This window comes from Giraffa tippelskirchi, chromosome 11 (genome assembly GCF_054371585.1).
Source record: "Giraffa tippelskirchi isolate mGirTip1 chromosome 11, T2T-mGirTip1v1.2.pri, whole genome shotgun sequence".
NCBI classification, from domain to species: Eukaryota; Metazoa; Chordata; class Mammalia; order Artiodactyla; family Giraffidae; genus Giraffa; species Giraffa tippelskirchi.
In genome coordinates this window covers 90,905,685-90,932,953 of record NC_137285.1, presented here as the reverse complement: position 1 = coordinate 90,932,953, position 27,269 = coordinate 90,905,685, and the positions used below count along the sequence as shown (strand labels likewise).

Sequence of the window (27,269 nt, the reverse complement as noted above, 5' to 3'; positions counted from 1 at the left end):
AGAATTGATGCTTTTGAACTGTGGTGTTGGAGAAGACTCTTGAGAGTCCCTTGGACTGCAAGAAGATCCAACCAGTCCATCCTAAAGGAGATCAGTCCTGGGTGTTCATTGGAAGGACTGATGCTGAAGCTGAAACTCCAATACTTTGGCCACCTCATGTGAAGAGTTGACTCATTGGAAAAGATCCTAATGCTGGGAAGGATTGCGGGCGGGAGGAGAAGGGGATGACAGAGGATGAGATGGCTGGATGGCATCACCGACTCGATGGGCGTGGGTTTGGGTAGACTCCGGGAGCTGGTGATGGACAGGGAGGCCTGGTGTGCTGCGATTCATGGGGTCGCAAAGAGTTGGACATGACTGAGCGACTGAACTGAACTGAAATGAGAGTAGAAATAAATCTCCTAAGCAGAAAAATTCCAAATAATGTTTGTAGATACTCCACCCTAAAGAAAATGCAGCATATTCCCACTACTTAAAGGTGGGCTTCACATAATGATTTTTTTCCAAATAGTACAATGGAAGGGGAGAAACAAAAGAGTAACATTATAGTGAAGAAACCTGAAAAACACTGCCTCAAGCCAGGTGATCAAAGTTAACATCAACAGTGATAAGTCACATGGATAGTATGTACCCTTGATATGATATAGTGAGAAGACACTCTACCTAAGTGGTCATCCTCCCCAAAACACATTACCCAATCCTACCCAATCCGAGCATAAGGAAAAAAAAAAAATCAGACAAATCTCAACTGAGGGACATTCTACAAAATATATGACTAGTGTTCCACAAAATTTTCAAGGTCCTCAAAACAGAGATGTCTGAGAAGTTGTCACAGCCATAGAGAGACTTGACTACTGAGTGTAATGTTGTATCCTAGATGTTGTTGTTCAGTCATTCAGTCACATCTGACTTTTTGCCATCCCGTGGATTGCAGCATGCAATTTCCAGATGAGATTCTGGAAATTAAAAGGATATTGGATTTTAAGAAAACTAGAGTTGACAGGATTTCTGAATGAAATCAGTGAAAACGGAAAGTGAAAGTGTTAGTGGCTCAGTCGTGTCCTATTCTTTGTGCCTCATAGACTGTAGCCCACCAGGCTCCTCTGTCCATGGGATTCTCCAGGCAAGAATACTGGAGCGGGATACCATTCCCTTCTGCAGCGGATCTTCCTGACCCAGAGACTGAACCCAGGTCTCCTGCATTGAAGGCAGTTTCTTTATCATCTGAGCCACCAGGGGGGCCCGCAGTATCAGTATTGGCTCATTAATTGTGACAAACGTTCCACACTAATGTAAGACATTAATAATAGTGGAAACTGAAAGTGGAATATATGGGAAGACTATACCATCTTCACAATAATTCTGTAAAACTGTTCTAAAAAGAATATTTATTTTTAAAATTATCCATATCCAACTATGGATAATTTTAAATTTATCCAAATGTTACTATGCTCCTGCATTGTATTGGGCTGCATTGCCTATAAAGTGGTGAGCAAATCAAACCTGCTTCATGCCCTCAGGAACTTATGGTCTAATTTGAAGAGATGGCATTCAGCAATTACTCAAATAGAGAGAGAGAGACTATGCTGTGAGGATTTTATAAAGTCTAATGGTTACAGATGTGTAAAGATGTCCTAAGACTGATCCCAAAGGGGGAAGCATCATCCTCTGTCCATGGAATTTTCCAGGCAAGAATATTGGGGTGGGTTGCCATGCCCTTTATCCTTTCTTTACTCTGGCCCCACAGCCAGAGGCTGACTTTTAATTTAGCTAGCAAACACTTTCTGTTGATGACAAAGAAGTCTCTATGAAAGGTGGGGGTAGGCAGGACTTGAATGGATCTAATAGGATCAGAAGATCTGGCATCAAATTCTTCATTCTGTCGCTTGTTAGTCATTTAATTCCCTGAGCTACAATTTCCTCACGAGTAAAATTTAGATAATAATACCTACCTTTCAGAGTTAGTATGAAGATTAAGTGTGATTTTATAAACTGCTAGGCACACTGAATGTCTCTTTTCAGGCTCAGCTAAAACCTTACACAAGCCAGCTCCCTTAGTCCATGTTCTGTCCCATAATGCTGTCTTCCTTTTTCTCAAGTAGATCACAAATCACAGTCTTGCCAGGCATGCTTTCTCCTTTCTCCCCAAATATGCCTCTTTCTCCTTGAGAACTCTTGCTCCTCCACCCCTGACTTTCTTATCTATAAAAGCCTGCTGTGCAATGACACTATAACTCAACAGAGCTGCCCAAAATGGAAAAAATCAGTTTTTCTACTTGCTTTGCTTTCACACAAGGAAGCTCAATTTATCTTGCAGAGGGCAAAAGGAAGTTTCTTCCAATTTATTTCTGGAAGCAGGGAATATGTTACAGAGAAAGAGAAAAAAATTAGAGGACACAACTGCATGTAGGAGACATTACCTCACTGACTTGTATACCACTAATTCAGACTTTCTGATAATTAGAAGAATCCATGTGTTTCTATTGAATAAAAATAAAGGCTAGTAGTTACAGTGCAATATGCTTAGTGGTATATTCTATTTAAATTAATTGACTTGATAGAAACAAACCCATGCTAAATTACATTGAAGGTATATGAGCACACTCTTCTAGTCATTTTACATGTATTAGATAATTGAATCACAATCATATTCTGGATATGTGATGTTGTATTGCATTAGTAATTCCAAGGATGCTAAAACCGAACCAGAGGGCTCAACAAACGTACAATAGCTGCGTGTAAAATGATGACAACAAAGATGTTGTTAGGATAGGAGTGAAAGGAGAAGAATGTCAAATAAGAAAATGTTCTCAGGTGAACAATCATCAGAAGTCCCAAATCCATTGCCTGGTTAATCTTAATTTTTAATCTAATTCAGATGATGGTGTCTAGCACCTATTGAAAAATTGAACATATTAATATCTTCATCTGCTCTGAAGCAAACACACAATTAAACTTTATCCCTGCCTCCCCTCTCCCTATCCTAAAATGTGATTGAGTTAGCAACTGTTTAGGTAGATTGATTATAACAAATCTAGAGAAGATGTCACCTGCAACAAGCACTAAAAAGACTACAAAGAAGATTCTGACAAATACATATTGTTAGTTCTTTCTAACGAATTCATAAATATGTATTGTGTGCATGTGTGCTAATTTACTTCAGTCATGTTCAACTCTTTGTGACCCTATGGACTGTAGCCTGCCAGGCTCCTCAGTCTATGCGATTCTCCAGGCAAGAATACTGGAGTGGGTTGCCATGCCCTCTTCCAAGGGATGTTCCCAACCCAGGGAACAAACCCACTTCTCTTATGACTCCTGCATTGGCAGGTGGGCTCATTACCACTAGTGCTACCTGGGAAGCCCAAAACATGTATTATATACTGCCAAAAATATTTATTCATTCAAATACACCTCTTTAAGAATATTCCACAGTTTGGTGTGATCCACACAAGTCAAAGGCTTTAGTGTAGTCAATGAAGCAGAAGTAAATGTTCTTTTGGAATTCCCTTGCTCTTTCTAGGATCCAGCGTGTGCTGGCAATTTGATCTCTGGTTCCTCTGCCTTCCAGCTTGTTTCTTCCAGCTTCCATCTGGAAGCTAGAGCAGACTCTTGAGAGGCCCTTGGACAGCAAGGCAATCAGACCAGTCAATCTTAAAGTAAATCAACCCTGAATACTCATTGGAAGGACTGGTGCTGAAGTTGAGGCTCCAATACTTTGGCCACCTGATGAGAAAAACTGACTCATTGGAAAAGACCCTGAAGCTGGGAAAGATTGAGGGCAGGAGGAGAAGGGGATGACAGAGGATGAGATAGCTGAATGGCATCACTGACTCAGTGGATGTGAGTTTGCACAAACTCAGGGAGATAGTGGAGAAGGCAATGGCACCCCACTCCAGTACTCTTACCTGGAAAATCCCATGGATGGAGGAGCTGGGTAGGCTGCAGTCCATGGAGTCACTGAGAGTTGGGCACGACTGAGCAACTTCACTTTCACTTTTCACTTTCACTCATTGGAGAAGGAAATGGCAACCCACTCCAGTGTTCTTGCCTGGAGAATCCCAGGGATGGGGGAGCCTGGTGGGCTGCCGTCTATGGGGTCACACAGAGTCGGACACGACTGAAGTGACTTAGCAGAAGCAGCAGCAACAGCAAGGAGATAGTGAAGGACAGAGAAGCCGGGCATGTTGCAGTTCATGAGGTTGCAAACAGTCGGACATGATTTAGTGACTGAACAACTGCCAAAAATATTTATTCATTCAAATACATCATTATTTCTCTACTAATTTTAGCTTGAATACTATCTGAAATATTTTTCTTGTAGTACTTCCCAAAGTATTATGAAAAGCTCTCAAGTAAGAAAAAGTTGTACACATCTTCTATAAAGAAACTGAGAAAGTACTCTCTATGTCTTCAATTTACTATTTCTGTTATTAATACTCTGCACTTTGCCTTTTCATAACAGTGCCCTTTTCACATCTGTCATTTGTTTTAAAGGTGGTGAAATAATTTCAGGGATACTAAATGCCTGACGTACAGTCTTGCAACAAATAAATGATGGACCTCCTTGCCTGGGACCAAATTACAGGTCTCTCAGTGTACAGCCAGGACTTGCAGTATAGCTGCACTGAGAGATGTTTATTAAAAGAACATTTTTCAATTTAACTGTTTATAAAACACATAAACAAATTAATGAGATTGAGAATGCTAAACTTTGTAGTATCAGAGGAAAAGGAAATTACCCAACAATCTGTTCTGTTAATTAATGCTGACAACAAATCACATCAGAAAAATGAGTTAAGCCTTCCACATTAATTCATCTGAGAGAGACTCACTTTGTAGGATATAACTAGTAATGGAGAGCTTGGGGATAATCTTGGGAATTCTGAAGAACTGGAAGGATTCAGAGCAGAAAAAGTAACCGTGTTCAGAGACAAACAAACCACTCCTTCCTTCCACACTTGTTTCAGTTGAGATTCTTTTTGCTGAAAGTAAGAGACACTAACTTAGCTTTGTTTAAGCCAAACATGGACATTTTTATTATAAGGACTCAGTGCTGCACAGAATCCAATATTGTGTGTTTGGGGCTCATGATTACGGAGGCTCTATTTTTAAGCATTCTTTGCTGGGAGGGAAGAGACTGGAGAATAGAAAAGCAAGTCTAGAGAGGACTCAAAGGGTAGAAAAATCTGAACAGACTTGCTCAGAAACGCTCTCAGATTCCCAGATTCTGACATGGATTAGATTCTCAGACATGGAAGGGGACTACTAAGTTGCTGAAGTTTAATAAATGAAGACAAAGGAAAATTTTGGACATTCTTGGCTCAGACTGTTAACAATCCACCTGCAATGTGGGAGACCTGGGTTCGATCCCTGGGTTGGGAAGATCCCCTGGAGGAGCACATGGCAACCCACTCCAATTTTCTTGCCTGGAGAATCCCCGTGGACAGAGGAGCCTGGCTCCTCCTGCAGTCCAGGGGTTTGCAAAGAGTCAGACACGACTGAGCAAAGCACACGCTAAGGTAGTTTTATTTCCATCCACAGAAGAAGGCTGAGGACACGAGTTACACAGAGCCTAGGAATGAGATACAAAGAGGGAGAGGGAAGCTCCACAGACCAGAGAAGAACACAGCATGAGACTTCTGCACCAAAGCTCTCCCTGTCAGTGCCTTTGCACAATGAAACGGCGTTAGTACCGGGCAAAGCTGGGGGCAGGAGGTAGGAGGGAGCCAAGGCAAGCGCCCTGGGCAGTAGCATCTGCTCTTTCGCACTGGGAAACTTAGCAGCAGACCCTACCCTGGGCAGAGAAGCTGTGGCTGGAAAAAAGTAGAATGGTGTTCGTGCATGTCCATTATGGTGAGACTCTAAGGACAACTCAGAAAGAATCTGTAATGGTTTTAAAGGAGTCAAGTGAATAGGCAGAGCGAAGGAAATAATATATTTGTACTGATATTCTGATCCTCTTCTTTTACTTCTTACCTAATGTGGCTTGGGAAACATGATGTATAATACGTCACTAGAAATATGTGACTATATCTATCTCTGTATCTATAGAAATCTCTGATTATCACCTTGGAGCCATACTATTCATGGGACTTGACGGTAGAAAAGTTGTTTTGTACATTTGTCTGCCCTGGCCTGAGCACTATTTGACAAGCTGTAGGGATTTAATAAACCTTGCAGTTTATGACAAGCCTGATGCCTCACATATATGTTCTCCTTTCAGCCTCATTTCTGTTCTCTTCAAAGGATTAGTCAAGATGTCAGTAAGTAATACATATGTAACATAGCAACATAGATCTTTTGAAACCCAGAACACGTCTATTCCATTCATTTTATTAATTAATTAAAGAATTCCTTTTGGCTGCCCTGGGTCTTCATTGCTGCATGCAGGCTTTCTCTAGTTGCAGCCAAAGGGGGCTAACCTCCAGCTGTGGTGTGTGGGCCTCTCTTTGTCGTGGCTTCTCCTTTGTAGAGCATGGGCTCTAGGGCGCTCAGACTTCAGTAATTGTGATGTGCAGGCTCAGTAGTTTCAGCTTGTGGGCTCAAGAACATGGACCCAGAAGTTATGGCGCCTAGGCTCAGTTGCCTCACAACACATTCGATCTTCCCAGACCTGGGTTTTAACCCATGTTCCCTGTATTGGTAGGCAGATCCTTAACCGCTGGACCACCAGGGAGCCCTATTACGTACATTTTAAAGGACATGTCTTATAGTATGTAATACTTTGCTGTTTAGTCGCTAAGATGTCTGACTCTTTTGTGACCCCATGGACTGTAGCCCGCCAGACTCCTCCCAGAGTCCATGGGATTCTCCAGGCAAGAATACTAGAGTGGGTTGCCATGACCTCCTTCAGGGGATCTTTCTGACCCAGGGAAAGAACCCATGTCTCTTGCTTCTCTGCATTGGCAGGCAGGTTCTTTACCACTAGCATCACCTGGAAAACCCAATACTTGTAACATATATGTAAGTATTGGGTGACACTATATATACATAAATAATACTTGTAATACTCCATATAATACATGCAATACCTACATTCCTGAAAACTCTATGCAGTGAATTGCATATAAAGGCAAATGCTATTTTAAACACCGATTATTGAAAAAAAAATCCAGAGTGAGAATTCATTTGTAAAAGAAATAATCACTTATTCATTTCTTTTGTAGATTTGTCTTGCTTCCTTAGCGGGTTTGCAGAAAGGGGACGACACAGCAGTGTGAAAGAGCATGAGATTAAAATCAAATAGACTAAAAATCAATCTTTATCTACCGCTAACTAGCTGTGTGATCTCAAACAAGTTTCTAAGATTTGTTGAGCATGCTTCCTCATCTATAAGTAAAGCTATAATCTCACAGTTTACTGTGAGGAAACATATAAGGAAGTTGTACATTAATTAGACACTCATATATGTCATATTTTGTATTTTTCTCTTTCTTCATAAATATATATATTCATATGGAGATAAAAATCTATGCATATATATTTTTGTTGTTGTTGTTCAGTCACTAAGTCATCTCTGACTCTTTGTGACACCAAAGACTGCAGCATGCCAGGCTTCCCTGTCCTTCACTATCTCCTATCTCCTGGAGTTTGCTCAATTTAAGTCCACTGAGTTGGTGATACTACCTAACCATCTCATCATCTGCTGCCCTATTCTTTTGCCTTCAATCTTTTCCAGCATCAGGGTCTTTTCCAATGAGTCAGCTGTTTGCATCAGGTGGCCAAAGCACTGGAGCTTTACTGTCAGCATCAGTCCTTCCAATGAATATTCAGGGTTGATTTCCTTTAGGATTGACTGGTATGATTTCCTTGTTGTCCAAGGGACTCTCAAGAGTCTTCTCCAACACCACAATTCAAAAGCATCAGTTCTTCGGTGCTCAGCTTTCTTTACCGTCCAACTCTCACATCTGAACATGCCTACTGGAAAAACCATAGCTTTGGCTTTATGGACCTTTGTCGGTAAAGTAATGTCTCTACACTGTCTAGGTTTGTCAATTCCAGGTTCCTATGCAATATTGTTCTTTACAGCATTGGACTACACAAAAAAGATCTTAATGATCCAGATAACAACGATGGTGTGATCACTCACTTAGAGCCAGACATCCTGGAATGAGAAGTCAAGTGTACCTTAGGAAGCATCACTATGAACAAAGCTAGTGGAAGTGATGGAATTCCAGCTGAGCTATTTCAAATCCTAAAAGAAGATGCTGTGAAAGTGCTGCACTCAGTATGCACACACAAATAAAGGAATTCCAGAAAACATCTACTTCTGCTTCATTGACTACACTAAAGCCTTTAACTGTGGGATCACAACAAACTGTAGAAAATTCTTAAAGAGATGGAGATACCAGACCACCTTACCTGTCTCCTGAGAAATCTGTATGCAGGTCAAGAAGCAACAATTAGAGCCAGACATGGAACAATGGACTGGTTCCAAGTTGGGAAAGGAGTACATCGAGGCTGTATATTGCCACCTTTCTTATTTAACTTATATGTAGAGCACATCATGCAAAATGCCGGGCTGGATGAAGCACAAGTTGGAATCTAGAGTACCTGGAGAAATATCAATAACCTCAGATATGCAGATGATATCACCCTTATGGCAGAAAGCAAAGAGGAACTAAAGAGCCTCTTGACGAAAGTGAAAGAGGAGAATGAAAAAGTTGGCTTAAACTCAATATTCAAAAAAGGAGGATCATGGCATGTGGTCCCATCACTTCATGGCAAATAGATGGGAAACAATGGAAACAGTGACATACTTTATTTTCTTGGTCTCCAAAATCACTGCAGATGGTGACTGCTGTCATGAAATTAAAAGATGCTTCCTCCTTGGAAGAAAAGCTGTAACCAACCTAGACAGCATACTAAAAGCAGAGACATTACTTGCCAACAAATGTTCATATAGTCAAAGCTATGATTTTTCCAGTAGTCATGTATGGATGTGAGAGTTGGACCATAAAGAAAGCTGAGCACCTAAGAATTGGTGCTTTTGAACTGTGGTGTTGGAGAAGAGTCTTGAGAGTCTCTTGGACTGCAAGGAGATCAAACCTGTGAATCCTGAAGGAAATCAGTCCTGAATATTCACTGGAAGGACTGTTGCTGAAGCTGAAGCTCCAATACTTTGACCATCTGATGTGAAAAACTCACTCATTGGAAAAGACCCTGATGCTGGGAAAGATGGGAGGCAGGAGGAGAAGGGGACGACAGATAATGAAATGATTGGATGGCATCATAGACTCGATGGACAAGAGTTTGAGCAAGCTCCAAGAGTTGGTGATGGACAGGGAGGTCTGGTGTGCTCCATTCCATAGTGTTGCAAAGAGTTGGGCATGACTGAGTGACAACTGAACTGAACTTCGTTTGTCATAGCTTCTCTTCCAAGGAGCAAGCATCTTTCATTTTCATGGCTGCAGTTACCATCAGCAGTGATTTTGGAGCCCAGAAAAATAAAATCTGTCACTGCTTCCACTTTTCCTCCTCTATATCATATATATCTATGCATATATAATATATATATACACATATATAAGCTATGGGGTTTCTCTAGTGGCTCACATTATAAAGAATCTGCCTGCAATGCAGGAGACCCAGTTTGATCCCTGGGTTAGTAAGATCCGCTGGAGAAGGAAATGGAAACACACTTCAGTATTCTTGCCTGGAGAATTTGATGGACAGAGGAGCCTGGCAGGCTGCAGTCCATGGCGGTCACTGAGTTGAACACAACTGAGTGACTTTCACTACTACTACCTCTATTGATATATAATATGTATAACATTCACATTTTTTGTTTCCAAATAAAATAGCATGTTTCAAATTTTTAAGTAATATATACAGAAATAAAAGCTTAAAAACTATACAAGACAGGAAAAACATCACAACACCTCAATATTCTGGATAAACACTATTAAATTTACACTTTTTATGCATTTCTAATTTACTGAAATTAGCAGCTTGGTTTACCATTTTATTACTACTTTTGACTAAAGTCAAAAATTTCACCTTAGTTCCTATTTAATGAAAGAATAAATGATTGAGATGCACTTTACTACATCCCTCCGTCTCTATGAAAATTCCAATCAATCAGGTGGTCAGTTCACACCTGCCAAAGAAAAAAGACTGTATAAGTATCTCAGATCAGATATTATTTAAACATCCTTTTTTTTTTTTTGGTTTTGCACTGAAATGATACACCTAGCTTCCCCAAAATCTTATTGTTGGTAATTTTATCTATCCTCTAAATTTTAGGGAAAAAGTTTTCTCAAACTAGCAATGTATTCCAAGAGTCAATTTCAGATAGCTTTTCTCCTTTTATAATTTAGTCACCCAGATGCCATGTTTTATATATTTTATAACATAGTCACTCAGATACCATGACTATTAGTTGCTGCTCCAGTTTTAATATTTGTGTATTTGCAGCTGCAAAATGGGCTTCAAATATACTCAAAAACTGGTGTGTTTCAATCACAAGGTTTTCCTAGGAGGAAAACTAGAATAAATTTTGTATGGTAAAATCACTGATTTGCATTCTGCAACCTTAGCTGATTTCTGCACTAATGTGGAATAATTACAGGAATCATTTCTGGAACACATCCGTCATTGAGTTTGCTAGAAGAGAGTAATCTGAGGGCTTAAAGGGGCCAAAGTATGAGTTGGAAAAATGTGTTCCTCAACGTTGGGAACTCTGTGTCAAAGAAATCTTTTATTGTGTTTATCTACACATAGGACATTAGTTCTTATTTTTAGATTCTCATTAAACCCAGTAAAGTAAGTGTCTGCATAAACTGAAATTTCATTGATATGCTTGGGATGCATATGGGTAGAAATTACATTGCTCCTTATTATTGATAATGCTTGCCTTAAAAGCAGAATCTTAGAAGTATTTTAGTAACTGAATTTAAAAAGCTCTTTAGTTTCACTCTTACTCAAGTGGTCAAATCCTGTTATCATAAGTGTAGTTTCAGATAAAAAAAATCACTAGCAAAATATTGGTTCACACCAGCCAATGTGATAACACTGACTTAGGTGCTTCAAATCAAATGATAGAATTTGAGATTTGAGAATGACCTTAGAGATTATCATCTTGTCCAACCTACTTCTTTTTATAGGTGAGTGAATTTAAGTCCATAGCTGTATCTCTTGTAGATCTCATAGCATCAGACACTGATATGCCAGTTCCATGAGTAGTCTCTCACAGGTTGTGAACATTAAAAGGTTTTTTCCCTAATAAGTGTTAAAACTGTGTTCTCACCCTGTAACCAAGCAGGGATCCTATGGGGTCTTCCTGTAACAGACCCCTTCCCAAAGTCCTCCACCTGCCTCTTTTCTAGAAAAACTTTACCCTCCTAGACTTTCCCCAAGTTCTGAAGAGTAAATTTAATCAGAGAAGAGAGAAAATGCAGAAAGAAAGGAAAATGGTCGAGCAAGACAAAATAATAACAGTTTAACCATTAATAAAAGTCAAGGACCTTTAGGGAGAATCCTGTGGACAGAGGAGTCTGGTGGGCTCCTGTCCATGGGGTCACACAGAGTCAGACATGACTGAATCAACTTAGCATGTGTGCATGCATTGGAGAAGGAAATGGCAACCCACTCCAGTGTTCTTGCCTGGAGGATCCCAGGGACAGAGGAGCCTGGTGGGCTGCCATCTATGGGGTAGCACAGAGTTGGACACGACTGAAGCGACTTAGCAGCAGCAAGGGCTATAGATAACATTCTGAGACATATCCTACTGAAACTCCCACCAGGTGGAAGAACTTAACTGCATGCCACCCACAAGTATGTGGACCCCAGATGGCCGGAACCAGAAGGTTGATGATGTTGATTCATGATTAGCTCACTACCAACCAATCAGAAGACTGTCCATGAGATAAAAATCACACTCCACAACCACCCTCCCCCACTCTGTCTTTAAACCCTTTCCCTGAAGGCCTTTGGGGAGTTCGGGCCTTATAAGCACTAGCTACCTGGACTCCTTGCTTTGCACCCCACACTAAACACTGAACTTTCCTTCATCACAACCTGGTGTCAGTAGATTAGCTTTACCGCAGGCAGGTAAGTGGACCCACGTTTGGATTAGTCACAAGCACACATCAGTTTCCAGGCTAGGGAGCAGGCTGTCTTCAGGCATCTCATTCCGGCTCCATAACCTTATAGCCACTTTCAGTTATTCAAATAGTCATGTTGTGGATTTAAAAACTGAGTGCTGCTGCTTTGACTTCAGTCTCAACTTTGATTCTCAGTGCTCTTTCTCTCTGCTCTGGCAGACTAGACTAATGACTCTAGAAACTGGGAGGAGGGTGAGCAGCACATTGGTTGACTTTTCCCCCTTTCACCCCTCTTTGTCCCGCTTCCCGCCCTCCTCTGATGTTGAGTCAGGGAGGAGAGGAAGTGACAAGCGAACAAGGCTCCTGTCCTGATCTGTCCACCATGAGGTTTCCATCTTCTTCCCGTTGGTAGTTTCTCCTTTCTGTCTTGCATGGGCAGGCTAGCAATCCATTCAGTATGACTGACATTCAAATGCCCCTGAACCTCTCCTTTCATCTGTTCTCCCTTGCTTCACTGGTAAGTCAGCCAGTCTGGTAGCTTTACACTAAAAACCCGCGATGTCCAGCTGCCTGATCCTCATCTCTACTTGGATGCTCAGCAGGCATCTCACACTGAACATGTGCACAAAGCTTGCTCCACCTGCTGTCTCCCACTCACGATGGCAGCTCCATCCTTCTTGTTGCATAAGCCAAAGTTTGGGATCACTTTTATTCTTTTCTTCTTCTCTCACCCCACATTCAATCTTTCCACAAATTCCATCATCTCTCCTTCAAATATATCCAGAATCCAAACTTCTTACTGCCTCTCCTGCTGACACCCTCATCTAAGCCATCACTGACTCTTGACTGCAATCCATAGCAATGGATTTCCAGCTCCTGGCTCAGTGTGGTCAATGGGAAGCCCTGGAGGAGATGGGAGGGTGAGAGAAATGGAGATACCAGGGTGTAATAGAGATCTTTTAACGGGTCTGCCTTGCTTTCCACAGTTTTTCTCAACACAGCAACCAGAGTTGATCCTTTTAAAACATATATCAGATTATATCACATATATGTGGAGTCTAAATCAACAAATGAACATATCTATGAAACAGGAAAAGACACATAGACATAGAGAACAGACTTGTGATTATGAAACAGGGAGGTGGAAAGGGAAGGAATGGGAGTTTGGGATTAGCAGAGGCAAACTCTTATATACAGGATGGATAAATAACAATGCCCTACTGTGTATCACAGAGAACTATATTCAATATCCTGTGATAAACCGTAAGAGTTTAATTGCATGTGTGCTAAGTCACTTCAGGTGTTCTGTCCACATTTCTGTGACCCCATGGACTGTTGCACACCAGGCTCCTCTATCCATGGGGATTCTCCGGGCAAGAATACTGGAGTGAGTTTCCATGCTCTCCTCCAGGGGGTCTTCCTGACCTAGGGATCGAACCCATGTCTCTTATGTCTTCTGCACTGGCAAGCGGGGTTTTTTTTACCACTAGTGCCATCTGGGAAGCCCAATAGTTTAATTAATAGATCCCTATTAAACTCTGACATCTCCATTTCTCTCATCCTCCCATCTCCTTCAGGGCTTACCACTGACCACACCGAGCCAGAAGCCAGCTGACACATGGCCCTAGGAAATAGCCTACAGGGATCAGCCCACCCAAGCAGGGGCAGGGCAAGGATTGGATCTGAGGGCAGCAATCAGCACTGCACCGAAGCAAGAATAAACACATATAGCAGAATTTGAAAAATGTTCAATAATTCCTATCAGAATAGATGCTCTTTCAGAACATTTCAAAATGCATGTTTTAACATAAACAAGGTTAAATGACTTATGCTTCCTTAGTTTCCAAAAAATTAAAGCTACCTAATGGTAAAACATCATTAGAATAGATAACAACTCAAGCAGAGCTTGTAAAGGGAGCTCTTGTTGGGTTCTATCACACAATAATCCTAGTCTGTTGGCCTTTATGGCATAAGAGATTGGTAGCGGTGAGGTGAAAAAAGGTTAGAAGTTTACATGTTATTTCTGGCTACTCCAGTTGCAGCATAGGAAAAAAAACAGTAATGGTTCAGATTTGATCTTGATATTAAACTCAAAGTTTTGTATATTTTTAGAGAAGTGAAACTAGTTTCATTCATGAAAAAGTTTCTTTTTCTTCTATTGGATATTGTAATATTATTTTAACAATTTAAAAATTTTACTCTGAAAAAAGATTGTGTCATGAAGTTCAAGAGTCCATAGTCTATAATTTGTTAGGCAGAATGTTATGACAAGAATAGATCAGACTAGTATTGCATAAAGACTATGATAACTTAGGAGCAGTAGAGAGAGCACCCAGCGCTTTGAGTTCCAACACATGGGTCTGAGCGTCACCTGGAATACTTTCCTAGCGGTGTATTTTTAGACAAAGAACTTGACAACTCTGAGTCTTGGGTCTTTGCAAATAATAGTACAATCACAGCACCACTTGGTGCTGATGACTTAAAGAAATAAAGTTGGTGACCATGATTGCACAAATGTTGGCTATTGTTGTTTTCTTTTTTATTTCAGGGACCCAAGAATGAACCTTCTTTTTATTGCATGAAAAAACACGGAGCACACACATTATGTAGTCAGAAGCAATCTAAAATAGCCATGATATAATTAACCCAGTCTCCAGAAGAAATAACGATTATAGGAATAGAGAAGGAAAAACACAATTTCTATGCCTTATCCACTGCAGCAGCTGAATTAAGACCTTCAAGCTCATTGATGGCCTCCATCTATTTTACTGAATCCTTGCGCTCAGTCGCTTGTCGTGTGCAACTCTTTGTGACCCTATCGACTGTAGACCACCAGGCTCCTCTGTTCATGGAATTTCCCAGGGAAGAATACAGGAGCAAGTTGCCATTACCTCCTCCAGGGGATCTTCCCAACCCAGGGATCAAAACTGCATCTCCCACATCTCCTGCATTGCAGGTAGATTCCAAAATAGTCCAGATATATAGGGCTTACCTGGGTCTGGTAAGCCATGAAACAAGGTAACCAATGATTTCCCACAATCAGTTCAGTTCAGTCGCTCAGTCGTGTCCGACTCTTTGTGACCGACAAATCGCAGCACGCCAGGCCTCCCTGTCCATCACCAACTCCCGGAGTTTACCCAAACCCATGTTCATCGAGTTGGTGATGCCATCCAACCATCTCATCCTCTGTCGTCCCCTTCTTCTGCTGCCCCCAATCCTTCCCAGCATCAGGGTCTTTTCCAATGAGTCAACTCTTCGCATGAGGTGGCCAAAGTATTGGAGTTTCAGCTTCAACATCAGTCCTTCCAATGAACACCCAGGACTGATCTCCTTTAGGATGGACTGGTTGGATCTTCTTGCTGTCCAAGGGACTCTCAAGAGTCTTCTCCAACACCACAGTTCAAAAGCATCAATTCTTTGGCACTCAGCTTTCTTCACCGTCCAACTCTCACATCCATACATACAGGGGATTAAATAATCACAAGACATGAAGATCACCTGAACATTTTTGTCTTAAAATAATTGACACGGAGGTAGGAAAAATATTATTTTATAAGTCTAAGTTTCTTGCAGCAGTTTTCTTATTGAAATACCTCGTGGGAAGCTGTTTGTCTAACCAAATCACCAAATCAGTTTCCACTTCCTGGCTTTGTATTCCACTCTAATTCAGACCCTGAGAACTGCTCTATTAAACCCACTTGCTCGTCTTTTCAAAGGATACTTTTTTTTCCATAAAAGTATTTTTTCTCTTTTTCATACAATTACCTCCAGTTTAGTTCCTTGATGGAGTATGGCAAAGAATTCATCATGCAGCAAATAGTTAAAAACCTCCAGTTGCCATGCCCTCATGTAGGCTCTTGGTATACATTAAGAAATAAAGGTGGAGCTTATATTCTAGTGGGGGATACAGACGACAAATAAGAACTATAATAAAGAAGTAAGCTACACAATGTATTACACGGTTAGTGTTAAATGGTTAGTGTTAAGTGTGTTGGTGTTACGAACAGTAGTGCAGGATCAAAACTGCTGAGTTGGGTTTGGGAAGGGGACAGATGGCTCTCCCCTGACCTCTCAACCATAACATTTAAAGAGTGGGGATTCTCCAACAACATATTAAAAAGATCATACATCATGACCAAGTGGACTTTATTCCAGGAATGCAAGGATTCTTCAGTATTTGCAAATCAATCAATGTGATACACCATATTAACAAATTGAAAGATAAAAACCATATGATTGTCTCATCTATGATTATCCCAATAGATGCAGAGAAAGCCATTGACAAAATTCAACACCTATGTATGGTAAAAAAACAAAAAAACAAAAAAAACTCTCCAGAAAGCAGGCACAGAAGGGACATAACTCAACATAATAAAAGCCATATATGACAAACCTACAGCAAACATTATCCTCAATGGGGAAAAATTAATAGCATTTCCTCTAAAATCAGGAATAAGTCAAGGATGCCCACTCTCACCATTACTATTCAACATAGGTTTGGAAGTCCTAGCCACAGCAATCAAAAAATAAAAATAAATACAAGGAATTCAGATTGGAAAATAAGTAAAACTCTCACTGTTTGCAGATGGCATGATCCTGTACATAGAAAACCCAAAGATACTGCCAAAAAATTACTACAGCTAATCAATGAATATAGTAAAGTTGCAGGATATAAAAGAATAAAATACTTAAGAATAAATTTACCTAAAGAAACAAAAGACCTATATGTAGAAAGCTATAAAACACTGGTGAAAGGAATCAAAGATAACACAAATAGATGGAGAACTATACCATGTTTGTGGATTGGAAGCATAAATATCATGAAAATAAGTATACTACCCAAAGCAATCTACAGATTCAGCACAATCCTTATCAGGCTACCAATGGTATTTTTCACAGAACTAGAACAAATAATTTCACAATTTGCATGGAAACACAAGAAACCTTGCATAGCCAAAGCAATATTGAGAAAGGAGAATGAAACTGGACAAATCAACTTTCCTGACTTCAGACTATACTACAAAGCTACAGTCATCAAGACAGTATGGTACTGGCACAAAGACAGAAATACAGGCCAATGGAGCAAAATAGAAAGCCCAGAGATAAATCCATGCACCTATGGACACCTTATCTTTGACAGAGGAAACAGAAAAGTATAATGGAGAAAAAACAGTCTCTTTAACAAGTGGTGCTGGGAAAACTGGTCAACCATGTGTAAAAAGTTAAACTAAAACACTTTCTAATACCATATACAAAAATAAACTCAAAATGGATAAAGGTCTAATGCAAGATCAGAAACTATAAAAATCTTAGAGTAAAACATAGGCAAAACACTCTGACATAAGTCAGAGCAAGATCCTATATGACCCACCTCCCAGAGTAATGGAAATAAAAATAAGCAAATGGGATCTAATTAAACTTAAAAGCTTTTGCACAACGAAGGAAACAATAAGCAAAGTGAAAAGGCAGCATTCAGAATGGGAGAAAATAATAGCAAATGAAACAACTGACAAAGAATTAATCTCCAAAATATACAAGCAGCTCATGCAGCTCAATACCAGAGAAATGAACACCCCAATCAAAAAATGGGTCAAAGAACTAAACAGACAGTTCTCCAAAGAAGACATACAGATGGCTAATAAACACATGAAAAGATGCTCAACATCACTCATTATTAGAGAATTGCAAATCAAAACCACAATGTGGTATCAGCTCACGCCAGTCAGAATGGCCACCATCAAAAAGTCTAAAAACAATAACTGCTAGAGAAGTTGTGGAGAAAACTTACTCTTACTCTGTTGGTGGGAATGCAAACTGGTACAGCCACTATAGGAACAATGTGGAGATTCCTTTAAAAACTGGGAATAGAACTGCCATATGACCCAGCAATCCCACTGCTGGGCATACACACTGAGGAAACCAGAAGTGAAAGAGACACATGTACCCCAATGTTCATCCCAGCACTGTTTACAATAGCCAGGACATGGAAACAACCTAGACGTCTATCAGCAGACAAATGGATAAGGAAGCTGTGGTACATATACACAATGGAATATTATTCAGCTACAAAAAAGGAATGCATTTGAGTCAGTTCTAATGGGGTGGATGAAACTGGAGCCTATCACACAGAGAGAAGTAAGTCAGAAAGAGAAACACCAATACTCTAAATTAATGCATATATATGGAATTTAGAAAGACAGTAACAATGATTGTACATGCAAGACAGCAAAAGAGACACAGATGTAAAGAACAGACTTTTGACTCTGTGGGAGCAGGCAAGGGTGGGATGATTTGAGAGAATAGCACTGAAACATGTACATTACCATATGTAAAATAGATGACCATTGCAAGTTCGATGCATGAAGCAGGGCACTAAAATCCAGTGCTCTGGGCCAACCCAGAGGGAGGGGGTGGGGAGGGAGGTGGGAAGAGGGTTCAGGATGGGGGGACACATGTGCACCCACAGCTGATTCATGTCGATGTATGGCAAAAACCATCACAATATTGTAAAGTAATTATCCTCCAATTAAAATAAATTAATTTTTTTAAAAAAGAGTGAGGATTCTGTAAAGACCCACATCCTTTCCTCTAGAACAATGCCCCATACTGGCAAGTAATAGCTTTGTTCCCTTTCAGTTCAAGCAAGTAATGGAAATTTTATACAGTCACTTTCACTCTTAATTTCCAGATCTGATTTTATGGAAACTAGGATACCCTAGTTTCTACATCCATTATATTTCATCAGGGCTAATTTAGCTTCTCCATCTCCAAGTTCTCTATCCTTCTATTTTCCCTTCACAAACAGAATAATTACCAGTTCATGTCTTTTGATATACAAATAGTTCAATCAGTCAGTGCTTTAGCAATTCAGTTCTAAGACTTTCCTGGGACCTCATTTGAACTTCTACGGGTACCAGCCCATCTTAATAAGAGACATGCTTTTGTTATGTGGCAAAATTGTGGAGTAATTGGAAACTGGAAGGAAGACCCTCCAAAACTCATTTCTGAGGTTCTTCACCCTTTTATTTTTGTACTTTCCTTCTTCCCTCCCTCCCAAAGTATAGTGTTCTGATGGTGACACAACTCTGTAGTACAACTCTCCCCAAGCTGACCTGGTGCATGGCACTTCCTTGAGGACTTTCCACATAACCTGTGCAACCGTGGTTGGTAATGAGTTAATTCACCATTACATAATCCAACTAAAGCAAAAAATTTTTAAGGGAGGGGAATGGTTTCTGGCCTCATCTTATTCAGCCTTGTATCTCCAGGGCTCAATGCACCTTAGTACTCAATGCATGTTTGATTAGTGAATGATTGGATAAATGAATGAATGATTAACACTAATACATGAAAATGTAATCCTGTTGGAGGGAAGGAAACAATGTGGATTTTAAGTGGTTGAAACTGAGACCACACCTCTCCTATATTCTGCTTTATCATGCATACTTTGATTTCATAGTATTTCATTTGTCTGTCTGCCTGCCTGTCTCTTCCACTGGATTCTGAGCTCCTTGAGAGACCCTATGCATTTAGCTGTTTTATCTCTTGTCAGCAACATCCAGGATGGGAGAAAACTTTCCCCACTACTTGTTTCCAGCCAGAGAGGAGCAGGAATGTCTATTTTTCCTTCTAGGAAAAGCACAGGAGGAACTTCTATTGTCTCTTACAGCCCTCCCTCACTCCGTTTAGACTGCTGGCTTCATTGGGAAGTGCAGCAGAAGAAATCACACACGCTCACCTCAGCGTCATCTACCTCCCTGTTCGGGCTGACTGCCCTCAGAACATTGGTATTCTCAGTCACTGCCCTGGGGTAAGTGTACGAAGTAGGCTGGAGAGTGAGGACTCGTACTGTCCTTGCAGCCCTAGGTGGATAAGTCTGCCTCATCCAGGAGTTAAGTCTTAGGTGGCCCACTGGAGACACCATTTCTAAACCATATTCCCTAATCAGGCTTACCAGCAAAGTCAGTTTTGTATCTCTGTGAAATTCCTGCAGCTGTGCCTGAATCTGCTGAATGCCACATCCAGCAAAGGGCCTGGCTCATCACGTGTGCTCAAAAGTGGGAGAGTTTAACGAAATAATATTGTTGAGGTCTTTGTGATACTTGACAAGAAATGTGGAGGATGAGCTAGATAAGCACTAGGCAACTCCGATGCTCAGGAAAATGGGGAGTCAGGTCTGATTCTGAAGTCCAGGACTCGTTCATTTATTTGGTACTTAGCGGAAAGGAGAAAAATAGGGTGAGACAAAGAATGTCTGACCTCAGCTCTGTGTTTCCTTATTATTATATCATTGTGTCATTAACGTCTTCAGCCTGAGCTGCAGCAATATTTGTCTTTATCCTGGGGATGCCCTTCTGAAAGTGTGGGATTCTGCTTGAGGAAGATACTCTTTAGGGGGGAAAAAAAAAACGTTTTTAAAAGAAGAAAATAGAGCATTGTGGTCAAGACCCTGGATTCTGCCGCCAAAATATTTTGGTTCATATCACAGCAAAGCCACTCACTCATAATGCCCTTGGCAAAGATATTAAAGCATTCCTGGCCTTGGGACCGCCATACCAGAAAAACAAAGATGTGTCATAGAATTGTTATATGGATTAAACAAGGTAATCTAGGTAAAGCATTTAATGTAATAACAGTACATAGGTGTGTGTGCATGCTCAGTCACATACAATGCTTTGCGACCCCACTGTAGCCCGCCAGACAAGAATACTCGCGTGGGTTGCCATTTCCTACTCCAGCGGATCTTCCTGACCCAGGGATCGAACCCATGTCTCCAGCACTGGCAAGCAGATTCTTTACCACAAGTGCCACCTGGGAAGCCCAGAAGGCTTGGTAAATGCTGACTTCCTTGCATACCTTTGATAACTATATTACTTCCCTCTGTTAGAGATTCACAATTACTGGAAGTATCCTAAGGGCTCTGAAATATACTGCTAAATATGTCTTGACTTCCTAAATGTATTTCACCATGAACTCTTGTGTGTGTGTATGTGTGTGGCTTTAAAATTATTTCTTAACATCCATGTAAAAACTTTATGCACCACTACCATAGGATTGTGAACATGGCTAAGAGCCACAAACACCCCAGTGGTCATCAAACCCTAAAATGGAGACACGATTTGGATGTATATCCCCATCCAGCTGGAGGGGCAGCTCTGAGGCCTAGCAGTGCAGCGTCCCCCACCATCTGCCTTTTCAAGACCAGTGCTGCACTCAGGCCCTAGTTAATTGACCATTCAAAGTGCCGCCCGCAGGCAATGATCTCACTGTCTATTTTGACTCATCATCCGACAAAATCAGAGATGAAAGCAACATCTAATGATGGCGAATACATAAAGAGCCATTTCCATTCACTTTCAATTACCCTGCAGAGGAATCTGGTCACAGATGAGCTTAGTAAATTCACAGTATGTTATCCTCGATAGCCACGCTGGGCAAAATCACCCAATTTGTTAGAACATTAATCCTCTAAAAGCCTGCCAACCCAAATGATTTTATGGCTTCAGATTGCTTTAATGGTAAAGCTGAGAGGACCACCCTGGGAGGCCCAGGTGTGACTGTCAGTTAGTCACGTGCAGACAGGCTTCTGATAATGTGCATGCAAGTCGTGCGGCCTTGATACCTGCTTTGCACTGGGGTGACAGGTGTGCAACCCTCTGCTTTGACTATAGGTCTTTCACAAAGTCACCTCAGAGGAACGTCTGGTCCTTTGAAAGTCAAGATTACATTTTATTTACTTCTGAATGCCCCGTAGTGGGCATAATATCAAGCCCATAGCATTTGCACGAAATGTATTTGCTAAATGAAGAATCAAATAAGTGACAGGCATTTACCCTCAGGAAAGAGGGAGAAGGAGAAAGAAGGAAGAGGAGGAAGGAACAGAGGGAGGGAGGAGGGAGAGGAGGAGCAAGGGAAGAGAGAATGGGATATTTTTTCACATTTCTCAGTCTGAAGGCTGAGGTGAAGGCCCTCTTGATTCTACTTGTGAATCTGAAATTCGGAAGTGCTGATAACTTAGCAGTGCCACTGATAGAGTTACGCAACAACTCAAAGTGGGCTGTGGACCGTCCTCTGTGGGTTTAACTCTGGATGTCTCTTGGTAGCTGTGTGACTCTGGGCCAATTATTTAGCCTCTCTGTATCTTCGTTTCTAAACTATCAGACACGGGTGATAATGGGGGTGAGCAAGAGGACTGAATATAGTTTATATCATATCTGTACTATCTATCTGTATATCTATGTTTATCTATCTGTCTACGTGGAATGTCCGGTACATGGTAGACACCATGTAAGCCTGAAGGACTAGGAGTACAGCAGTAATGAGCTTATGATCCTTCTTTTCATGTCAATGGCTCTCTCTTCACGTAACACGGTGTTCCCTTTTCTGCATCTCTTAGAATTCATTTCTCAACAGGCAGAGGCAGCGAAGAGTGTGTGTGTGTGTGCTCAGTCGCTTCAGTCGTGTTTGACTCTTCGCACCCCTATGAACTGTAGCCCGCCGGGCTCCTCTGTCCATGGGATTCTCCAGGCAAGAATACTGGAGTGGGTTGTCATGCCGTCCTCCAGGGGATCTTCCTGACCCAGGGATCAAACTCATATCTCTTAGGTCTCCTGCATTGGCAGGCGGGTTCTTTACCATTAGTGCCCCCGGGAAGCCCCAGCCAAGAGCCTACCAAGGAATAAATAGTATGTACATGTTGGTCTGGAGAAGGAAATGGCAACCCACTCCAGTGTTCTTGCCTGGAAAATTCCATGGATAGAGGAGCCCGGCAGACCACAGTCCAGGGGGTGGCAAAGAGTTGGACACGACTAAGCACACACACACACACACACACACACACCCCACACACATATTTGTCTGGCCTTGCCCTCTACTCAGATCTCTCTGGGACTTAGTGGAAGTGGTGACTAGTCAGACCCTGTTTACCGCCTGGCAGACTGTGCTCTTTGGCCTTCCCTCTTATCGCTGCTGGGGGGTCTCTCATTCACACCTCCCATTTGCAGGGACCATGATGAATTGCAGCCATGCAAAACCCCCACAGCCTCACCTGGGAAGCTATATTCATCCTGCCTTGGATAGTGAGTCAGTGTAACGTGAATTCATACAGCTAGTAGGATGCCAGTTGCTGGCTGACTAGTGATCATCTCAGGGACTCAGACTTCATAATGGCTTTCCTCTTTCACAATGAAAAGTGCTTTTTTAAAAATTAACTTCAGGGACTTCCCTGGTCACCCAGGGCTTAAGACTCCATGCTCCCAAAACAGAGGGCCTGGGTTTATTCTGGTCAAGGGAACTAGAGCCCACATGGACAACAAAGATCCAGCACAGTCACACACAAAATAAAGAAGAAGAAGAAGAAATCAACTTAATTGAAGTATAAATTATATGTAGCAAAATGCTCCCATTTTAAGTGTTCAGTATAATCAGTATAATGAGATTTGACAAATGTATACACCTGTGTAACTACTACCACCATGAATACATTTCCATTCCTCCAAAATTTCCCGTGTGCCCCTTGGTAGTAAATTATTCCCACACCAATCCCCAAGCAATCACCCATTTCCCACTACAGAAGAGTTTTGCCTTTGCTAGAATTTCATATAAATTCACTCATATAAATTCACTTTTGTGTGTTCTCTTTTATTCAACATGTTTCTGAGTTCCTCATGTTTTTACATATTGCAGTGGTTTGCTTCTTCCTATTGCAAAGTAGTAGTCCAGTGAATAGATATAATTTGTTTTATTCAACTGTTGATGGACATTTGAATTATTTGCAGCTTTTGGCTCTGATGAATAAAGTTTTTGTGAACATTCATGTACAATTTTCGGTGTGACATATGCTTTTGATTTCTCTTGGATAGATTCCTAGGCGTGAATCCTGGTCCTGTGGTAAATCTGTGTTTAACTTTATAAAAATTGGCCAGATTGGTTTCCAAAGTGTCTTACCATTTTATGTTCCTACAAGTAATGCACAAGAGTTCCAGTTACTCCACATTATTGTCAATTCTTGATATTATCAATTTTTTTTTAATTTTAGTAATTCCAGTACATATGTGATTACATCTTATTGTGTTTTAACTTTCATTCTCTGATGATTAGTGATGGTGAGCATCTTTTCATGTGCTACTGGCCATTTGTATGTCTTTGGTAGAGTATCTGTTAACTCTTTTGCCCATTTTCTACTTTGGTTTCTTTTGTCTCCTTATTATTGAATTCTAAGAGTTCTTTATACATTAAAGATACAAGTTTTTTGCCATATATATATGCATGTGTGTATATATAATTTATATATATACATATATTTTTAATTGGAGGATAATTGCTTTACTATTGTGTTGTGTTGGTTTCTGCTGCACAACAATGCAAATCAGCCTGTATCCCTTCCTTTTTGAGCCTCCCTCCCACCATCCCCATATCCCACCCCTCTAGGTTGTCAGAGTGCCAGGCTGTGCTCCCTGTGTTATTATATAGCAGCTTTCCACTAGTTATCTATTTCACACATGATAGTGTATGTACATCAATGCTACGTTCTCAATTTGCCCCACTCTCTCCTTCTCCTACTGTGTCCATGAGTCCATTCTCTACACCTGCACCTCTATTCCTGCCCTGCAAACTGGTTCACCAGTACCATTTTTCTAGATTCCATATATATGTGTTAATATACAAAAACTGTTTTCCTCTTTCTGACTTACTTCACTCTGTATAACAGGCTCTAGGTTCATCCCTCTCAGTTCAACTGATTCACATTTGTGCCTTTTTATTCCATTACATATATATATACACATATATATGCATATATATTGAAATATATATTTTGAAAATACTTTTTCCAATGCTTGCCTTTTCATTTTCTTAGTGGTATCTTAGGAAGATCAGAAAATTTTCATTATGATAAAGTTAAATTTTTCAACTTTTCCTTCACATTTCATGTTTTTTATGTTCCTAATAAATCGCAGTGACCACAGGACTGGAAAAGGTCAGTTTTCATTCCAATCCCAAAGAATGCTCAAACTACTGCACAATCACACTCATCTCACATGCTAGTAAAGTAATGCTGAAAATTCTCCAAGACAGGCTTCAGCAATACGTGAACTGTGAACTTCCAGATGTTCAAGCTGGATTTAGAAAAGGCAGAGGAACCAGAGATCAAATTGCCAACATCCGATGGATCACTGAAAAAGCAAGAGTTCCAGAAAAACATCTATTTCTGCTATATTGACTATGCCAAAGCCTTTGACTGTGTGGATCACAATAAACTGTGGAAAATTCTGAAAGAGATGGGAATACCAGACCATCTGACCTGTCTCTTGAGAAACCTGTATGCAGGTCAGGAAGCAACGGTTAGAACTGGACATGAAACAACAGACTGGTTCCAAATAGGAAAAGGAGTACGTCAAGGCTGTATATTGTCATCCTACTTATTTAACTTATATGCAGAGTACATCATGAGAAACGCTGGGCTGAATGAAGCACAAACTGGAATCAAGATTGCTGGGAGAAATATCAATAACCTCAGATACGCAGAGGACATCACCTTTATGGTAAAAAGTAAAGAGGAACTAAAAAGCCTCTTGATGAAAGTGAAAGAGGAGAGTGAAAAAGTTGGCTTAAAGCTCAACATTCAGAACTTAACTGATCTGTTCTTCTACACAATCTAATCTTCTGTATTTTCATTCTGTAATATGTTTATGTTAGATATTCATTTTTTCACTCCTGGAAGTTCCGTTTTCTTCTTTTTAAATGTTTTGTTTTTTTCCTCACTAACTTCAGTAAAAAATCTGTGTGCAATCCAGGAGACCTGGGTTCAATCCCTGGGTCTGGAAGATCCCCTGGAGAAGGAAATGGCAACCCACTCCAGTATTCTTGACTAGAGAATTCCATGGGCAGACCATGGTTTCACAGAGTCAGCATGACTGAATGACTAATGCGCGCGCACACACACCCACACACACACACACAAACTTCATGTTTCTCTATAAATACCTGCACATATTTTTTATAGCAATTATAAAGCTGTTAGCAACAGTTAGAACTGGACATGGAACAACAGACTGGTTCCAAATAGGAAAAGGAGTACATCAAGGATGTATATTGTCACCGTGCTTATTTAACTTATATGCAGAGTACATCATGAGAAACACTGGGCTGGATGAAGCACAAGCTGGAGTCAAGATTGCTGGGAGAAATACCAATAACCTCAGATATGCAGATGACACCACCCTTATGGCAGAAAGTGAAGAGGAACTAAAAAGCCTCTTAATGAAAGTGAAAGAGGAGAGTGAAAAAGTTGGCTTAAAGATCAATATTCAGAAAACTAAGATCATGGCATCTGGTTCCATCACTTCATGGGAAATAGATGGGGAAATAGTGGAAACAGTGTCAGGCTTTATTTTGGGGGGCTCCAAAATCACCGCAGATGGTGATTGCAGCCATGAAATTAAAAGACACTTACTCTTTGGAAGGAAAGTTATGACCAACCTAGACAGCATATTAAAAAACAGAGACATTACTTTGCCAACAAAGATCCGTCTCGTTAAGGCTATGGTTTTTCCAGTAGTCATGTATGGATGTGAGAGTTGGACTGTGAAGAAAGCTGAGTGCCGAAGAATTGATGCTTTTGAACTGTGGTGTTGGAGAAGACTCTTGAGAGTCCCTTGGACTGCAAGGAGATCCAACCAGTCCATCCTAAAGGAGATCAGTCCTGAGTGTTCATTGGAAGGACTAATGTTGAAGCTGAAACTCCAATACTTTGGCCACCTGATGTGAAGAGATGACTCATTGGAAAAGACCCTGATGCTGGGAAGGATTTGGGGCAGGAGGAGAAGGGGACGACAGAGGATGAGATGGCTGGATGGCATCACCAACTCAATGGACATGAGTTTGGGTAAATTCCGGGAGTTGGTGATGGACAGGGAGGCCTGGTGTGCTGCAATTCATGGGGTCGCAAAGAGTCAGACACAGCTGAGCAACTGAACTGAACTGAACTGGAAGTGTAACATGTTAATTTTCTCTTGTCATTTCTAGGTTTACTGACTGACTTTTTCCTGGTTATGGGTCACATTTTCCTGCTTCTTTACACATGTAATGACTTGCATTGGATGCTGGGGATTGTGACTGTTGCACTTTTAATGCCTAGATTTTATTGGTTTTCATTAAAGTGTGTTTAAGTTTGTTTTTCCAGTAGTCATATATGGATGTGAAAGTTGGAGTATAAAAAAAGCTGAG

The 27,269-nt window shown here is 40.8% G+C and overlaps 1 long non-coding RNA gene across 1 annotated transcript in view; it reads left to right on the top strand.

Annotated features, from left to right (window-relative positions):
* Window positions 1–16,455, top strand: part of LOC145527425 (uncharacterized) — a 44,381-nt gene extending 27,926 nt beyond the window's left edge. Inside the window, exon 4 of the long non-coding RNA XR_014069742.1 lies at window positions 14,593–16,455. This is a non-coding gene — a long non-coding RNA (uncharacterized LOC145527425). The remainder of the gene's footprint in view (window positions 1–14,592) is intronic.
* Window positions 16,456–27,269: the final 10,814 nt, after the last annotated feature.